Genomic DNA, 17,963 nt, shown 5'->3' with positions numbered 1-17,963 from the left:
AGTGCTCACCTCCATCCCTGGGGTGGCTTTCGTTGCCCATCTGAACACAGCCCTTGAGGATTAAAACAAGAATCTTGCATGGTCTGCTAGACAGAAGAGGAGCGAGGTGATGGCTGCATCATCTCTTGCTGCTCATGGTGACATGCAAGCTCTCCAGGTTGCTACTTATGAGCCCTGATGGGAGTCCATTTATTCTGGTGTTGATTTTAGATCATAATTCAAGACAGGGACACCCTTGTCATTGGGTTGTTTGATGCATCCTACTGTAGGAAAGAGGTCAGTACTCTGTTACCACACTGGAGAATGCCATTGTACTCTTTCTTTGCTTTTGGCCCCAAAATGTCTGGAACAAATCATATTTGAACCTTAGCAGGTTGCTACGGCTGTACATCGTTCAGAGACTCTTTTCTGCCCTGCTGCTGTCCCGATTTCATAGAACAACCAGGAAGATATTCTGGATTGCCCCCTGCATTATGTCCTGTGAATGAGGGCACACAGACAGGTGTTCTCATTAGACTTTGAAAACAGGAAGCCCACAAACAAATGTTTTCCAGAAGTACGGCAAGATCAGTTTACTGGAGGTAGCTCTTGGGAGGCCAGTATTATTTTTCAAGGTATTGTCTTTCAGCTTGTATATTACTCTGTCACTTTCTTGGATGTGTTTTTTTAAATTGTAATTTACCCCAAATCTTTATTATGAGGCAAGATATAAATATGTTTAAATAAATAACTTCCAAAAATTACTGAGTTCCATAACACTACCACCACACAGTTGTGGTGCTTTCATATAAATCGGTGCAGAGAGATAGGCCATTTGCTTTAATGGTGTAAGATGCCATTTGTGCTCTCCCTTTGTGCTTCTTTCCCCAAATAAGAAATCAACTAATGTATCAGTCAGGAAATAATTCTTTTTGAATTCCGGTTTCTGTATTCTCCTGGCTGCTGTAAGCTAATCCTTTCAGTAAGGATACTGGGAGAATGTAAGTGAACCAAGAATGAATGGAAATTTCTGGATAGCCTCGTAAGTATGGCTTTCCAGAGGTAGAGTTAAACCATTGCTGTGGTTACATTCTGCAGTGCCTTCTTTAGCCTTCCTTATATCTTTGTGAAGGAAAGATTTCTACTGAGTGGCTATTTTTTTTCCTTCTCTTTTTGTTTGATTTCCAGCTGCTCTGCCCCAGTTTGCTAAGGCTAAGAGTATTAAAGTGATGTCTAAACAGTTTCTCTCAGCTGGTGAAATAACGGCAGAGGTTGACCTACTTCTAAACATGTGCATATTTCTAATAACTTCTGCTGGAAAATGTGACTACAACATCCTTTTGAAAGCATAATGTTTCAATGGAAAAGCAGAATAGGAAATGTTATCTCTCCCGGCTTGTGTGTGTGTTTTGTTCCTCTCTCTTTCTCTCTCGCTCATTCGCTGAGGTTTTGCAATTTGTTTTTGGCTGAAATCTTGGATGTTACAATGGCAGTTGGAATATTTAAGACATAAAATACAACCTCCCCCCCCCCCTCCAATTTCTGGTTATTTCACTGAATTACTTTGGAAAGAATATTGCAAGGGTAACTGAAATGATTTTTAAATGAGTCAGAGCTAGAGTTGCCAACCTCCAGGTGGGATCTGGCAATCTCCCAGAGTTACAGCTGATCTCCAGACTACAGAGATCAGTTTCCCTGGAGAAAATGATTACTTGTTGTGGACTCTGTGGCATTATACCTTTCTGAGGTCTTTGTCCTCCTCAGGCTCAACCCTCAAAATTCCAGAAATTTCCCAACCTGGAATTGACAGCCCTAAAGCATACGGTCCAGCCAGTTCCTTAAATGCTGCACTGGTTTTCAGTGTTAAGCTATCGGCTGGATCAACTGAAACATGGCTGGATTTACTCATATGGATTGTAGTGAGTGGGATCAAGAATCCATCTTTTCTTTCCACCCTCACAGCATAAATCTCCTTCCTCCAAAGCCACTAAATGCTCCACATATGGGGGAGGGTAATGTTCAGATTCATAATCTAGAACACACGGGCCCAGAGTGTATGGCTGACTAGTAGGTTTTTATGTGGGATGCCGACTGCCCAAACTGATTTAATAGCCTTCATTTGAAAGCCATGCCTGCATATGGTCATTCGGTGGCATCAGAAGTGGGACAGTCACACTGAGTGGGTTGGGAGGAAAAGCATTCTCTTTCTCTCACTATTCCCCGCTAGGTACAGGAGGACAATTGGATCCACAACACTACCCAATCTAACCCATTTTTATATGCCCTAATTGTTTCTATTTGTATAAGAGAGTTCTGATTTTCTCATACCTTTTCCTGGTCAATTCTTATCCCTGTTTTGCCCTTGTTTTCCTTTTTTGGTTGGTCTTAAATGTTCTCTTTAATGCAAAACACTAGAATTGCTCTTTAGGCTTCAATGCCTCCTCCCTGGACATCTTGCTTTTTAATTTTTTTTAAAGTAGGAATTATGAATACATTTTACCTTGAGTGAATGCATGCTTGTGAACAGTAAGGCATTCATGGCCAGTGAGTTGACATTACCTCTTTGGTTAAGCATCCTATTTGTTTTCAAACTGGAGAGCCAGTTTGGTGTAGTGGTTAAGTGTGCGGACTCTTATCTGGGAGAACCGGGTTTGATTCCCCACTCCTCCACTGCACCTGCTGGAATGGCCTTGGGTCAGCCATAGCTCTGGCAGAGGTTGTCCTTGAAAGGGCAGCTGCTGTGAGAGCGCTCTCCAGCCCCACCCACCTCACAGGGTGTCTGTTGTGGAGGAAGAAGGTAAAGGAGTTTGTGAGCCGCTCTGAGACTCTTCGGAGTGGAGTGCGGGATATAAATCCAATATCATCATCATCGTTTTCAAATGGGAAAAGGGCCAGGTTGGTGCAGAGCATTATTAATGCAGCATGGGAAAAAAGCAATGAGCAAAATATTCCCATTTTTCACTGGTGAAAACCAGAACTTCAAGATTTCTGTTTACATGAATGATCCTTGGCATATTTTTTAAAAAGGTAAAGATCCCTGTGCAAGCACCAGTCGTTTCTGACTCTGGGGTGACATCGCATCATGACGTTTTCATGGCAGACTTTTTACGGGGTGGTTTGCCATTGCCTTCCCCAGTCATCTACCCTTTCCCCCCAGCAAGCTGGGTACTCATTTTACCCACCTCGGAAGGACGGAAGGCTGAGTCAAACTTGAGCCAGCTACCTGAACCCAGCTTCTTCCGGGATCAAACTCAGGTCATGATCAGAGAGTTCAGACTGCAGTACTGCAGCTTTACCACTCTGTGCCACAGGGCATATTTACCTGGGTTTAAATCCCTTTTGAAGTTTATTCCAGGGCTATAGGATTGGGCTGCCAGTTCCCATAAAACCCAGTACTTTTGAGGGATGGTTTGCTGTATAATTGAGCCATTGTTTGTACCTTTGTAATCTCAAGGGATAGCTAATGATTTATAATGTACTAATTATTGCTGTTTTTATCCTGCTCTTTGATTTGGGAGTTCAGAGTTTTGTTCAACTGAAAACAGCTTTAGATTTGCAATCCACCTTTGCAAGATCCTTACTTCTGCCTCTGAGTTAAATCCTGCTCTGGCTTTGTATTGACTGTTGTCAATGGTGCATATGTAATGCCACATCATGGTTAACTCTGGGGAAATTTACATGGTAGAGGGAGGGTGTGCCAGGGATCCTGCCCCTAATAGCTTAATGGCAGCTCAGAGATGAGCAGTCTGAAGACTGCAATTTGTGTAAAGCATCCTAATGCAGACTTTGGGAATGAGAGACTGTGAAAAACGGATCTGCATTCCCGTCTGCTGCACTCCTCCTTTTGTTTTAAATAAAGCACTTTGTCAGATATCAGGTATCTTGTTTGGTGATCAAGTTATAGAATAGTTCTAACAAGGGTTAGCTGTCATGTGATTGACACTTGTTGCTCAAGCAATAACACGACCCTTTGGAGATGTGATGATAAAAGAGGCTGTTAAATGTATGATGTTCCATGCCTTCATAATTCTTCCTTTCTGTGTCATTTGTATTTAGATGGATAAGGATCCATTGGGAATGGAGTGTGTTCTCCATTCTCTGTACGGTATCTGGCTTGTTAGTGGCATCGAATAACTCCTGATGGCTACAGTTAGTTGTACTGGCCATTAATCAGAATCAAGCCCCTGGATCCATTTCTGAAGCTGGCATCAGCCCTTGTACTTTATTTTATTTTTTATTTTATTTGATTTATATCCTGCCCTCCCTGCTGAAGCCGAAGTATGATACTACATATCAGCTGTAGATTTGGCCCATGTTCTGGGTCCATTCACCTAGGTTGAATGTGGAGGAGATTCTTTCTTTCTGCTAAAGACAGCACTGTAATTCTCTCTGGCTGAGTGACACTCTTCTATTGAAGGCAGCATGTTTAGAAGACTATAGCTCTTCTTAGAATTGCACTGTTAGAGAGCCAGTATAGTGGTGTGGGTAGAGACTGTTGGACTGGGAACTGGGAGAGATCTGGGTTCAAATTCCATGAAGGTCACTGGGTTAATGACTGTCTCTCAGCCTAACTTGCTTCACAAGAATCTTGGGAGAATAAAATGAGGAAGGGAGAACCAAGTATACTACTCTTCAAGGGCAGGATTAGAGTCTTCTAGACAGACAGATATATAGACTGCCAGGTTGCTACCCCAAGATTTGATTTAGGGGTCGGGAGATTGAGAGGCTCTGTGTAATTTTAATAATGGACATAGCTGAAAAATAGATCATGCATAAATGCAGAATGGAATCTTTCTCTTTGGTTTAACTGGGGTCAAAAGCTTGGCTGTTCAGTTTTAATCTGAATTATTTTATTTTATGAGAGAGGACCAGGAGATAGCTTACCTTTTCAAGTCAATCAAGCAAAATGTTGGTGTTATTTAACGAAAAAACAACAAACAAGCTTTGAATGTGTCTTTAATATATTTAAATTCTCGTTGCCACTGTTGACATGCTAAGTTTCTATTTTCTTAATATAATGACACTGAGAGAGAATAGATGGTTTAAAAGTCATGTTGACTCATTGTTTGTCGCTGAAGGTGTTAATTCTCAGTTAGGAAGGGGAAAGGGCTTTCATACAAGCTAAATAATGCATTTCAATCTACTTCAGCAACCGTTTGCATGTGAATTTTGCCATTTCACACAGTAAAGTGGATTGAAAGTGTGTTATTTAGTGTGTGAAAGCACCCCTATATCTTAAAATCCTTGAGATACCTTCTTAGAAACATTCTGGGTTGACTGAACCATATTTGACCTCCTTTGCTCTGCTGAGGAATGATTTTATGGTAGCAAGCACATTAATTGTAGCTGATATGCCATAAGCAATAATTTGTACTTCTTTTCTGTGGCAAGTAGGAGGAATTATTTAACCTTGAAGAGAGTTCACTGATAGTTTGTGAGAGGGTGTGTATGTCTCTTTGTAAAATGCCTCCTGATCTTTTAGATCAATGATTGTCAAAAAAAAGAGATGGCCTCCCAGACAGGTGTGGGTAGTTGTTGGTGGAAAGTGAGATTTTTTCCCTTAAGGTCTCCTTTTTTGTTTTTGTTTTTGTGATTTGCACAGGAGGTAGAATGTCTGTTCTTCACTCACAAGTACAAAATAACCTTCCCACTTCCTGGTGTAAGAGGTCAGAGCTCTAGGTTTTGTTTTCTTTCATAAACTCCAGCCAGGTGGTAGGTCAAATGATCCAAATCAGCTGCTGTCTATCAGAGCAGGCAATATTGAGCTTGTTTGTTTTCTTCTTTTAAAAATTTGCTTTCCCAAAAGTTCCATATATCTTCCTGCCTTTGCTTTCATCTTCCTGTTGGAAATGGCAGAGGAGCCAATTTTGTGTTCTGTTTTTCCCAGAGATATGCCTTGGCTGAGTGGATAGGTGTGATCTGGAGTTCTTGTACATCCCATGTGCCTGTGGATCAGATATGGGTTGCGACAGTAGCACAGGAAGGTGCAAAATCTTCTCTTGTGACATTTTCCTGATCTGAAATGGCTCCAGGGGTTATTGCTTTCCTTGTTGCATGTGTTCTCATGAATGGTATGGGAGATCTGATGTAGTGCAATGGTAGAATGTTGATCTGGAGACTGGAGACTCAGGTTCAGATCTTCACCCTGGCATAGAAACTCACTGGGACCAATTCCCCACTTGCCTTCCCCCACTCTCACTCTCCTCTTCTCTGCGGGGCTTCTGTTGGATTTTGCACAATCTGCCCCAAGACTGCAACTCGCTCCACTTCTTTCACACAGCAAGCAAGACCCTCTAAAACCAGTTTCTGTTTGCTGCGGGAAAGAAGTGAAGCAAGTTGCAGCCCCAGGGTAGCTTGTCTGAAATCTGATGGAAGTCCCGCAGAGAAGAGGAAAGTGAGAGCGGGGTAAGTCTAGTGGGAAATCGGTCTGGGTGACCTTGGGCCATCCCCCCTCTTTTGGCCTAGCTTATCTCATAGGGATGGTGTGACATTAAAAGAGAGCAAGGCAATAAGCTGTTTTCAGTCCCTGTTGGGGAGAAAAGTTGGGTAGAAATAAATAAAAACATTGCATGTCCGCAGTGGGGCAAATAGCACCCCACAGAGCCATATGTGGTCAGGAAAATGTTTGGGGAGGAAGGTCTAAGCCCTTTCTGTCTGCTGTGGTCCTGATCTGAACTGGGCCCATGCATGCCTGGGGAACACAGAACTTCAGAACATATCTCCATCTGATCTGGGAACATCCCTGGAAATAATGTAATGTGTAATTAGGCTCTGTGTTGTGGAAACAAAGGATCTGTGCAGTCCTGCATTCTGTCTCTTAACAGTGGTCAGACAGATATATAGTGTGTGATGTTGTAATGCCTAATTTGCTTTTGGGATCTGTGGTTGATAGGAATTAGTTCACTCCGAAAAGGTTTCTTTTTCTTCCCTTTTCACCTTGACACTTTATAGCAAGCCTCTTCAGATACAACGGGGCAGGCCTCCCAGGGTCAGTTGCTTCTACAGGACTGTATTTTATCCCACTGTGTGTTCTACATTTTATCCATTTGTTGTATGTATTATCTTGCTTTTGCTGCATTAATTTCTACTTATTTATTTATATTTATTTATAAATTTGGCTCACAGACCGCCCTGCTCTGAAAACAAGGCTCAGGGCAGTAAACAGGAGTTTCAATAAACATATGCATATTGAGTTAAATAATTAAAACAGTAACAAGATAACAATTCCAAATGGCATTAAAATGCATTAATTTTACCACTACTCCATGGGGCTAGGGAGGAGAGAAAGGGAGAAGAAGAAGAAGAGATTGGATTTATACCGTGCCCTTCACTCAGAGGAGCTTCCAATCTTCTTCCTCTTCCTCTTCCCACAATAGAGGGTTGCCAGGTCTGTGTTGAAGAACACCTGGAGACTTTGGGGGTTGATCCAGGAGAGGGCAGCATTTGGGGAGGGGAGGGGCCTCGGCATGGTGCAATGCCATACAGCCTGCCTTTCAAAGCTGCCATTTTCTCTAGGAGAGCTGATCTCTGCCAGCTGGGAGATCTCTAGGCCCCACCTGGAGGCTAGCAACCCTATGTGAGTTGGGTGGCGCTCTTTTGAGGACTGTTCTTGAGAGAGCAGCTTTTGACTGACCCAAGACCTCTCAGCATGTGAAGGAGTGGGGAATCAAACCCACTTCTTCTGGATTAGAGTCCGCGCACTTAACCACTACATGAAACTGGCTCTCCAGGCCAGGTGAAATCCGCTGCTGTCCTCAGCCATAGGCCTGGCAGAACATCTCTGCCTTACAGGCCCTGAGAAAACTGTATTAACTCCTGCAAGACACGAATATCATTCAACAGAGTTCCACCACGTTGCCAGAAATTGGTGCAGGTGTTAAAGGCAAGGCCAGAAATTGGTGCAGGTGTTAAAGGCAAGAGTCAGGAGTTGGCACCGCATCTTCTATACCCAGCCACAGAATCTCTGTCTTAGATGGGCACAGTCTCAGCTGACTCTGTTTCAAACATCCCACCATAGCCTTCAGTTCCTCAGCCAGATTTGCTGGGGAGGTGTCCATTTGTTGGAGTGATGTCCATCAGCAGATACATCTGGGTGTCATCAGTGTCCCAGTCCAAAACTCTGCACCAGCTGGGGAAGGGGGTGCATTTAGATGTTAAAGGTTGGTGAGAGGGTTGCAGCTGTGTAGCTTGCATGGAGTTACTTTTGTAACTAAATTTTCTGTGTTGCTTGACATGTTGGATACTTTCTTGCACTATTTCTAATTTTTATACTCCTAGTCCTATTGTATTGCTTCTTAAATCTCTCAAGCTGCTTAATCTATTTGTTTTGCACCATGTAATTTTCCTTGAGTCTTAGTAAGAAAGGTGGACTATAAATAAATAAATGAATAAAAATACTACATGTGTGAGCCATGCTGTTTCGACTCACAGAGGTACTCTTTGCTGCATCACAAATGATGTACCACTGTTTTACTAAAGTTAGACTTTTATTTTCTGTGATAAATATGTGTTACGGGGGTGCTATGAAGTGATTAGACGTTTTTCTGCTATTGTAGGATGCATATCAGCATCCCGAATAGGCTAAAATCCTCCATGCTATGTGATGCTTTCCGTTCCTGTAATAAATGAGGGTAGAGAGCAAGGACAGGGTAGGATAGATGGGGACAGCATTGTATTATGAAGACAGGAGCAGCAGGATACATGAATACTGTGCAGAAGCCCTCATTAATCCTGGAGTCTGATTTGATGCACAGAAGCGTTCCTGCAAGGACTATGCTGAAGATTGTACCCATAGGGCCCTTCCAGACTATAGTTTTGAGGACCAAATACATGCATATTTTTGGGAAGAGGATGGAGGGGCAATCCATTAATTCCTTTCTGCTCCTCTTGGATGGAAATTTACTTTGACAGCGTACATATGAGCATCTAAATCTGCCTCATGCGGAATGCATACATTCCAAGGCAACACGTGACACTGACATATATAGGCAAGGGGTTTTCACATCACCTGATATTCACTAACTGGAGATGCCAAAGACTGAATCTGGGTGCAAAGCAGAACCTTTGCCACTGAATGAAGTCCCCTCCTCAGTATCCCCTCTCCACTGAGTGTTTTTGTATGGTCAATTAGTTACTTCCCCCACCTTCACTCCACCTTTCCTGGTGATGTTATCAGGAGAGCTGCATGTTCTGTGGCTTTATGAAATTAAACTGGAACACCTTGAAGATTAACATTTTTTTTTATGCTGGTGTGAGCAAAAGGCTGCAAGACTCTGCTCTTTTTGCTGTAAAAGACTAATTAGCTTGCTAATTCTAGAACCGTGACTTTGAGGGTTGAATCCCATTCCCTCTCTTTGGAAATGGCCTACATCAAATTGCCTCTGAAATGCAAACTGGTTGTCCCACCCCTGCATCCACATACATGACATCATGTCTACTTGTAAAATATATTTTTCATAGAGACTAAGTGTTCTTTCTTGCAGTGATGGACTTGCTAGTACTCAAAACAAGGAAAGACAAACACATCAAAAGGCATCTCCCATCAAACGTAGGGTGGATTGGTCTCCCAAGGTTCAGACACTGCGAACTCAGAAGTAGTGCTTGTTGTGGGTGAAGAGGTGGATCCAGGACATACAGTTAAGTGATCAAATGATGTCCATGTATGTGTGAATTGGTTCTTCAAGTCCTCTGCCTGCCTGTTACCAAAAAGCCTGTAACTGAAGCTCAGTGATTATTTAAGAGAATCCTCAAAAGGTGGTTCTTACAGGGGCTGTGGATTAGTCATTGCAGATCCTTGAAGTTTTATTAGTTGGGCCCTGGGGAGTTTGAAGAGCTAATGCCAAGGCAAAGATGGCATTAATTGTTGAACAGTCAGCTGTTTTATTATCTCCCTATCTGAAAGACTGATGGTGAACAGTTTAATTAATCATGGGCCCTTTAGCTGAGTGTTAGTTACCATACAGCACAAAATAATTGTTTCCTGGGGGACTAATGCTGAGAAGAATCCAGCTTTAATATCAACATGTGTGCGCTGTGAATGACCTGGGATGCTCTCTTTCTCTGTGTGTGAGAATATGTTTTTGTTGCATACTTGATCTACGACCATGATCTCCCATCTGTGTTGGCTTTACTCTTCATGGAGCAGGTAATGAGTAAGAGCAAAAATCATCTCAAGCCCTGAGGAAGCATTTTGTTAAATGTATTGGCAAATAATCTATAATCACAGTCGCTTAGTATAGACATGTTGGTTATTAGACAACCAGTTCCATTGATGTACAGCATAGGCAGTGTACTATTTTTATTAGAACTGCTGTGAACAATGAATAGAAAATCCCCTGGTTTAGATTTTTCCTTGATGGACTCAAACAAGCCTGCAGGCTTCTGCCTGTCTTTTCAGCATGGCCAGCCTTGTGGGTCTTCTCTTTCATAGGCTTGATCAGGGCTTTTTTTAAAAGAAAAAGCCCAGCAGGAACTTGTTTGCATATTAGGCCACACCCTCTGATATCACCATTGTCTCACACTGTTTTTTGTAGAAAAAGCCCAGCAGGAACTCGTTTGAATATTAGGCCACACCCCCTGATGCCAAGCCAGCTGGAACTGCATTCTTATGCGTTCCTGCTCAAAAAAAGCCTTGGCCTTGATCCTCCAGATCCTCAATGGCACATCATGTGCTTTGTGGCTAATTGGGGACTTCTTATTAGGGCTACAGGGAGACTTTTCTTTTTCTACTTGGGAAAAGGTGTAATGTAGCGCAGGAAGCCCTCCGGTACAGGACTGTCTTACAGTGCTTCCTGTCATCCTGTTTGTTGGTTTCTCTTTGCCAAGCCATTTGTGCTTGGTAACATTTAAGATTCTTAATGTGTGTGTGTTTTATCTACTGCTTAGTCAAAGGGCCTGTGATTAATTCTTCTCGGTCTCTTTAGAATGTGTCATTCTGGTATTATATGTTTTAAGCCACTTTGGGGATCCTTTGGGTGGGTGGATGGGAGGCAGGATGTAAATGTTTAAATAGCTGCACTTTAAACTATAGAGTGCTATAAAACACTAAGCAGTGATACATTGAAGATTCTTAATAGACCAACATCATGGAAACCTTTAGCACAGATGATCAGATACCCCCTTCCCAATCTTGCAAAGAACAGTTAAAAATGTCAAGGCTATGGGAGTAAAACTGCTAACTTTTAAACAATTTAAGAGAAATGTGAAGCCTCCTCTTCTCCAGTTTATTTGATAAATGGGAAAAGTAAAATCGTGCTTGATATTGCAGTAGCTTAGTTGCCAAGCAAAGTTTTGATGTTCTAAATAGAAAATTTACAATTCAGATCTCTCATTTCTATCAGAAACACATTAGCCTCATTTTGGGGAAGTGCTTTTGGGGGAAAGCTGAGTGATTTTTGTACAGAAAGTACAGGTTTTGTTCCTGACAGCACCTCCAAGTTTGAAGAATCTGAAAGAGTGGCTGCTGGGAAAGATTTCCCACTGCCGGCCAGAGTAGGCAAGCCTGAGCTAAATGGACCAGTGACATACAAAGAAGCTTCATATTCTCATAAAATGTGCATACGAGATAAGTTACAGCTACTATGAATCAGTGTAGACTTCTCAGTATCCATGAGGTGGAAGGAGTGAACAGGGCTGAACCTGGTTCAGGACAGCATTTAATAATCTATATTAAATTATTTTAAAATGAAATTATTTTTATTGCCAAATACATGTGCCATCAACAATTAATCATGTGGTTTTGAAGTATAATCCCCCCCACCCCGCTCAAGATAGTCCGATAGTCAAAGAACTTTGAGAGGAAAGATTCCTTATCTTCTTAATTGAGACAATTTGAATAAATGCCTCATTCATGTATGAAAATAAATACTTCCTCTCTCTCTCTCTTTTCCTCTCTACTTCAGGTGAATATGTGACTGCCTCAAGGGCACATCATGTGCTTTGTGGCTAAGTGGGGACTTGAACTCTGGTCTCACCAGTCTTAGATCAGTGCTCTTATACCAACTACACCGCTTGCATCCTGGATACTCAGTATGAATCTCCAAATGCATCTCAGAATCCACAGTAAATTCTGGCTTCTCAGATACCCTGACCTGAAATTATGGGAGCATTTGTTTGGTTGAAGTAGGAATTCAGGCAGCTGAATTGCCTCTCTTTCATAGTTCTGGTGAACTATGAACTAGCTTTATCTCCCCTCATCCATGTACAGACACGCAGAGACAAAAACAAATGGCTGTTCCTATATCTCCCGCTTCTTTTTCTCTAAAGTTGCAAGTCCCAGGATACCAAAATTGCCATAACTTCCAGCATTTAAGCCACAGGCCTCTTCTCCCCTGCCCCCAAAACACATGGGTGACAGAAATATTCCCATGTCCTCCATTTCTTTTTATCTAAAGCTTCAAGTTCCAGAGTCACACTGTGTTGCCTGTTTCAATGAGCCACAGGTTAAAAGTAGAACTTCTAAAGTTCTCAAGGGAAACAAATGGTAAGGCAGTAGAGGGGCGCTTCTTTGGGGCAAGTAAATGTCCCAGAGAAAGATAGTAGAGTTGGCAGCTTCTGTGAGAGAGGAGAGGATGAGGCTGTGCAGTTTAGGCCCAAGCATTTTCATGATGATACCTGGCAGCCCGGGGGGTGGGGGGCATTGCCCCTTCCAGGAAATCTGGGGAGAGGACTTGAATTCCACTGCTACCCTCCCCGAAATGAATGAAATAGGCATGTGTTTTCAGACACTTCTGTTGTAAAGAGCTGACACATATTGAGGAGCCAGGAGGAGCCATGGCAGAACTCACTTCCTAGGGTTGAGGGAGTCCAGATGGGATGCATTCAGTGGCCAGCCCAGGTTCACTGCATTGTAATGTGTGAAATGGCTCAATTGTCCTTGGCTTGTACTTTATTGTAGCTAATATTCAATTGTCTACACCAGGAACTCAGTTCTAAGTACATTCTCCAATCAACATTAGAAGATAGAATTTATTATTTTTTGGGGGGGTGGGGAGACCTGGATGCATGTTCCTGTAATGCTGAGTTCTCAGACAGCCAACTCTTAATAGGGAGAGTAGTTCAAACTGATGCTTCTTTTTGGGAGGGAGGGTGGAAACAAAGTACATTTTGTGCCGCTTGATTACTGTGAAAGATTCAGCAGAATTCTGGGATGGAAAAGGGGGGGGAGTTAAAACCCCTTACAAAGGAGCCAACCCACACACGCCTGCACAGCAATATGTCATGTTAATGTTGGTGCTGCATGAATTTGACAGGAAGGTGCTTTTCTTTTAACCCACTTCCCCTCTAAAGTCACCTATGTTTAGAGGGCAAGTGAAAGATAAGATGGAATTTGGAGATTAAGTTCCAAGTATGGAACTTCCAGAATGTGTCTGGCAACAGGACCCAGGTGGAGGAGGCAATGATTTTGCAATCTGGGAATTGGCCTCTAGTGCAATGCTATGTAGAGTGACTTCAGTCTAAGCCCTGTGAAAGTTTAAAAACATAGGCTTTTTCTCTGATATCTGAAGAAATGTGCATGCACACAAAAGCTTATACCCAGAATTAAACTTTGTTGGTCTTAAAGGTGTCATGGAGCTCAAACTTTGTTCTGCTGTTTCCTCTTGTTACTGTAATATTTTCCAGGTTCGTGGTTTTACTGTGCAACAAACATTGACCGTTTGGTGGCTGATTATCTAAATGATACCATTGGCATTGCCAGTGATTGTTTGAAAAGCTTTGAAAGATCTGTGTTAAACAAGGCCCCACAAAAACATTCAACTGCCAGGAAGGTAAAGCAGGTTTGCTTTGCTGAATTGGAGGTCATCATGGTAGGGCATATTTGGGAGAACTGTGAGTTGCTACCTTTGTATCAGTTAAAGCTCGATTTCAGAAATGGAGGTTATTTCAGCCTTGGGAAGACAGGAGGGAGCCCAGGCTGCTGCCTGACCTTGTGTGTGGTTCTGAGAAAATTCAGGAGGCATCAGAATTACTGGATTGGTGTAATCTTTGCCAGTTTCAACTATAAAGATTTTTCCAGCACAAAGAGAACTGAGTAACTGAAGCCATTTCTTGGGGTGGAAAAGGCTCTGTTTAAACCAATGTTTAAAAAAGTGTTGTATCCTTCCTATCAAAATACCCTTAAACCCCAAGGTATTTAAATCTTGTTTACTCAATATAAAGTTGAGTAAAAAATCTTGCTATTAGGGAGGCATATTGCAGTGAGCCTCAATGAAAATAGCTGGAGGAAACTCTCCAATGCATTATGACCCTGAAAAAAAACTTTTAAGACCTGACTTCCAGTAATTTTTCCAAAGCTGTGCAGCTTCATAATTTCCGACACACAAATTGGAGTGCTTATTATTTTAATTACAATCTTTTCACCAGTGCCAGAGTGTGTAAAAATACTTCCAACAGAAATGAAGAAGCCAAGAATCTTCAGTTTCCTGTCTTTTTTATCTTTAAACTTTCCTAATCTAAGAATGAACGACAGATTTGTTTTACTGTGATATTTTTTCTTGTCGCCTGCCTGCCAGATTCCGTCTCTTTTTTTAATTAAAATTTAATCTCTTACTTCTTAGTTGTTTTCTAGATGACAGATTGGGTAGTACTTGGTCTGGTCTTCTAACTCTTGCTTTTATTTTGCATGTTAAAGTGATCTTTATTTGGAATTGTCCAGAGATTTACAGTGAGACGATTGTGGTTCAAATCTCACCTGAGCACAAACATCTTGGGTGGATTTCATAGTGTTGGCAACATCGAGGTAGGACACACAAACAATAAATCACAAGAATGATAGGCAACCAAAAAAACTTCTCCGCTTATGTGATCCAAATTACTAGGCTATATTGTCCATTCTATATAGCAAAATGTTTAATCAGTAACAAAGTCTCACATAAACAAGGTTCACAGTAGAACAAATGTGTCTTCAAATCCCATGAACAGTAGGTTCATGTACCCCATGAACAGTAGGTTTTTATACCCCATTATTCTCTTCCTTAAATAAACTCAAAGTGGCTTATAATTGCCTCTCCCCACAACAGGCACTTTGTGAAATAGGTGGAAGCGAGAGAGTTATGAGACAACCATGACTGGTCCAAGGTCACCAGGCTTCATGTGGAGAAGGAGTAGGGAATCAAACCTGGTTCTCCAGATTAGAGTCTACTACTCTTAACCACTACACCTAGGGTTGCCAAGTCTAATTCAAGAAATATCTGGGGACTATGGGAGTGGAGCCAGGAGACTTTGGGGGTGGAGCCAGGAGACATTAGGGGCGGATCAATTCTCCATGATTTTCTATGGGAATAAATCTCCATAGGGAATAACAGAATTCCCAGCAGACATTTCCCTCCCCTCCCCCCGCTTTCTGATGACCCTGAAGCGGGGGGGAGGGCCTCCAAACCGGGGGATCCCCTGCCCCCACCTGGGGATTGGCAACCCTAACTACACCATGCTGCTCTACACTACACTACATGCCGGGGAGAGAAAAGGATGTGTCAGGCCATAAGTAGTTACATGATCCAGACAGTGTGATCATGTCAGTAGAGACTGTCTTGTAAAGAGAGTCCCTTGTAGCACAATCCTAAACATAGCTACACCCTTCTTAAACCCATTGACATCAGTGGCAGGCCTGTAGCCACTGGGGGGGCCTGTGGGGGCACTGCCCCCTGACATCCAGGCAGGGCCCCCCAACTTCCAGGGGATCTCCAGCATGCAGTCTGCTTTTTTCATTTTTTTTTTTTTTTGCGGTGGCTGAGCTGTCATCAGTGGCAGCCGGAGCCAGGAGAGATGAGTAGGGCACAGTTCACTGTGGCAGAAAAAGCAACAGGTAAGGAGGAGGGAGGCAGAGGAAGCCATGTGGAATGGGCTGGGAAGGGGGTGGGATGGATAGAGCTGCTGGCTGCAAAGTGCCAGGGTGGGAGAGAGGGAGTGGAAGGACCCCACACACACACACTAGCACGAAGGTGCAGTCCTTTCACTCCAAAGTTTTAGGGTTGGCTGTCTCAATTTGGCCACATTCAGAGCTTCCAGCTTTTGCCCCTACTCCAGAAAGCTTCTGAGAAGCAGCAGGCCTTGCAGTGGATGAGAAAGGGTGCCCCCTGACTTTTTAAAAAGCCCCCCAACATATAAAATTCTGGCTACGGCCCTGATCAGTGGACTTACAGTTTAACTCTTCTAAGGATTTTACTGTCAGTATGTTACTCCCGATGCTATCTCAGAGTTCAGTTTGAAGCTGGTGTAGTGTTAGTAGCTAAGAGAATGAGCTGTGATATGGAAGGTACCCAATTCTAACTTTTCCTTTGCTACAAACTTTCTAGGTACCTGAAGACACATCACTCTTGCTGTCACATTTCCTCTTGTATAATAGGGGGATGATAATACTGGCCTATCGTATAGAGATGATGTAAGCTTTTGCAAATATAAGGGTTAGTCAGTCATTACAACATGGTGTATGGTCTGCAATTGACCTGGTGATTGTAAGTTAAGGCATGTTGTGCATTGCCTGTTAAAGCATTCACTACTAAAATAGAAATAATTTTGGCATGCTATAGTGTGTAGTAAATGGGCTTCCCCCAACTTAAGCCTGTAAACATTTTTAGGATTTTTAGAAAGGGGGACAGTTGCCATCATAAAACAGCTGTCAAGGGCAGTTGGACCAGTCACAAAATAGTTGCCAGGGGGTGGGGGCAAGTACAAAAGGTTAGGAGGTCCTAAGTCACGCATGATAAAGGGGAAGTTATTTCTAGATGGGTGGTCTTTACCCAAAGGTGATACCTTCTGGGGTTTGTCTGTGTTTATCCTGCTACTGTGAGGTCAAGAAAGTGAGGCATGGCTTTTTGTTTTGGAAAAGAGGTATTTTTGAGAAGAACATGGGTAGGTGACACACTGGGGGTCACTGCTGTAGAATAGTTGTAAAATCCTAAGTGTTGTTATGACACCCTCACCCACTTTCCTCTATTAGAGGCAAGATTTTCCGTCCGTTTTTCTTTCCTGAAGAACTCTGGCTGTCTCACCCTGTCACAGTGTAATATTTTGACTGTTTGCTCAGCCCAAGAACCTGAGAGAAGGAATGGGAAGTATACAACTTAAATGGCACTTGAGAAGATTTCATTTTTCAAATTGACAAAATATTTTATTCAACACAGACAGTCAGGTGAAATCAGGGGTTGAATTTTCTGAAGTAGCTCAACTCTGATGTAAAACCAAGTACATGCACAGACTTTAGTTCTTGTATTTCAGGCTAATGAAAGTTTCTTAAGTTATTCACAGTTCCTTAAATCTTTATGCTGAGCAGCTTTTGTTCCAGTGTTTTTCTCAACACTTCAGCACACTTTCTTTGAGTATTCTGTGACACCTTTGGTTTCCAGAAGGCTGGTACACTATTTCCAGTATCCAAACCCCTTCTCTTGAAACACCAGTACTTGTCTTGAGTTTTTAACTGACTCTTTAAGGTCTCTAAAGGCAGTTTCTAACCACATCAGGGATCTTTGCCATCTTTGGAGCTATTTAGCTTGTGTGATCACAGCCTGTAGGTGTTAAATTGTTTTCAGTCAGGGCTGAATTCTAAAACTATCAGTACTTGACTCTTCTCAGCTGGGGCTGAGATCAGACTGTTAGTGCTTAAGCTCAGTCAAGGCAGAAATCTGACTGACTCTTTCCTCAGCATGCAGCTCGCAAGTCTTTCTCTGTTAGGCTGATGCTAACCAGTCAGATTGCTTAGCCTGTCATTCGAGGATCTCTGTTTCTGTGAAGAATTAACCCTTCACAGTCCCTCACTGTTTGTACAGCACTTCCAAGCTTTTAAAAAGTGCAATCATCACAGTTGTCCACCGCATAGCCACTATTAACAAAATCCAGTTCAGATTACAAATTCTTGTCAACATTATTGATTGTATACTTAAATGCTGCTCCAAAAGTGGGTAAAAAAATATAATACACTAAATAGTTCACTTTGAAACCCTTTAATATAGAAATCTGCTACTTTAGGTGGACAGCCTCACACTGGCTGA

At 42.4% G+C, this 17,963-nt stretch overlaps 1 protein-coding gene across 5 annotated transcripts in view; it reads left to right on the top strand.

Moving 5' to 3' along the window:
* TNIK (TRAF2 and NCK interacting kinase) overlaps window positions 1-17,963 on the top strand; it is a 373,221-nt gene that overhangs the window by 74,261 nt on the left and 280,997 nt on the right. The window lies entirely within an intron of this gene.

This window comes from Heteronotia binoei, chromosome 6, assembly GCF_032191835.1.
Source record: "Heteronotia binoei isolate CCM8104 ecotype False Entrance Well chromosome 6, APGP_CSIRO_Hbin_v1, whole genome shotgun sequence".
Taxonomy (NCBI): Eukaryota; Metazoa; Chordata; class Lepidosauria; order Squamata; family Gekkonidae; genus Heteronotia; species Heteronotia binoei.
The sequence above is the reverse complement of the archived record's forward strand: the minus strand, read 5'-3'. Positions and strand labels throughout refer to the sequence as shown.